We start from the raw sequence: 1,865 nt of genomic DNA on the forward strand, positions 1-1,865 counted from the left end.
GCCCCTGTTCACATAGAGATACAGTGTAATCTCTGAGTCCAATATACAGATAAAGCAGAAAAAAAGCTAGACTTTTATGCAGTACTACACAATGGCATAGCACCACCCAGCTTCCAGGAGAGTGAAGGGAGCAGAAAGTTTTTCCTTTTTCTCACAGAGCACGGTGGTGTTTTGATTCCATAAGGTTTTTCATTGAGAAAGGTATGGATAAAAATGAATTTGGAAAGAAACAGGTAGACATTCTTGCCCACTGTATTCTGAGCAAGGTATTTCCCCCCAAATAAGTTGAGAACCATGGTGTAAAGGAGAGAGAAGGGACCTCAAAAACAGGTTAACTGAGCACATAAGGGATAAAAAAGAATGCAACTTGCCCCCAGGCACTCGAAAAAACTAAAAAAAGAATGTTGGAATCCATCAATGTTCCATTAGTTATTTTCTTCTTCATCCTCCTCTCCTTCCTTTCCCTCACCATCATCTTCATCTTCATCGTCTTCCCCTGTATCCTCATTCCCTTCTTAGTCAATATCTTCCAATCCTTCTTCTTCATTAATCTTTTCCCCATCTTTCTTCTCCTTCCCCTTCTTCATTACCCATAATAGGAACCAAATAGTGACTGTAATGGGTTTGGCCAAATATCATCTTTGAGGAACTTTTCTAGCTAATCTGCAGTGCATAAGAATGGTTAGTAAACCGGGTAAAGAAGCTCTCTGATTCTTCATGCCACCTCCTCCTGCTAGCCTTATTCTGTGTTGACTTGTTTGTCTTGTCAAATCCTTTCCAGGTTTCCATTTTATTACACTGTTATTCAGATTAAATTCTTTGGAGAGAACGTTATTTTCACATTAAGGATTTCCATCAAAATGAAAATCTATTCTGTAACCTGATTTAAAACCTTCAAATTCTTCTTGCTTCAACTCTGGTCAAATAATGCAGTGCCTCTTCATCCTCACGCAATGCAGACACTTGTGGATGGTTAACAAATGTTGTTCCCCCCAAATTTGGGATTTTGGCTATCAATTTTGTCTGCTTCTGAAAGAATGCTTGGTAGAGTTTATTGTATTTCTGTTCGATTCTCAAAATCTCCCCACTGGCTTGTTCATTAAGTCTGTCTATTTCATTTTGTACTTCATCAATATGTTCAATTGATTTCTGCTGTTCTTTTTTTCCTTTTGGCAAGTCCAGAGCAGCCAATGTTTCCTCTGGTCTGGGGGCAGGAAGCAGCTTTACTTTCTTCATTTGAGGCAGGAGTGAAGATTGTCATTTAGGGGCCATGCTCCTAAGTCCAGTAACCAGAGCAACTTGATTTTTTGAATTATTTGTTTCCCTCATTCACTATATTTTATTAAGCAGTAGCTCCAGTTCATTTTTCTTTATGACTCATTGTCCCTGATAAGTGTTTTCAAGATTTTCCCTTATTTCTTTGATGATAGTTGTGGTGACTTGGTGTCATGTGCCATGCACAAAACAACAACAACAGGAAATAAAGAAACAACAACAGAAAAAGCATATGTTCTTAATTTTAATCCATTCCTATGGGCATGAACCCATTGTGAATAGGACCTTTTGATGAGTTTATTTCAGTTACAGTATGGCCTAACTGAATTAGGATGGGTTTCCTATTACTGGTAGCCTTACAGAGAAGGTCACAGAAAGAAAAGCCATGGAGAACAGCCAGAAGCTGGAAGTCAATGGAACCCACAAAATAAAGGTGAAGATGCTACTATGTGCATTGCCAAGTGCTGAAAAGCCAAGGAACCCCAAAGATTACCAGCCAAGCAGAAGATACTGACCCAAAAGGGAAAAAGCCTTCTAGCCTATGAAACTCTGAGTCAACTAATTACTGATATTAAGTCAACCCATTGTAC

General features: G+C 38.8%; 1 pseudogene; it reads right to left on the reverse strand.

Moving 5' to 3' along the window:
• Positions 1 to 425: 425 nt before the first annotated feature.
• On the reverse strand, positions 426 to 1,272 carry LOC143647935 (protein SET-like; annotated as a pseudogene).
• Positions 1,273 to 1,865: the final 593 nt, after the last annotated feature.

Source organism: Tamandua tetradactyla, chromosome 10 (genome assembly GCF_023851605.1).
Source record: "Tamandua tetradactyla isolate mTamTet1 chromosome 10, mTamTet1.pri, whole genome shotgun sequence".
Taxonomy (NCBI): Eukaryota; Metazoa; Chordata; class Mammalia; order Pilosa; family Myrmecophagidae; genus Tamandua; species Tamandua tetradactyla.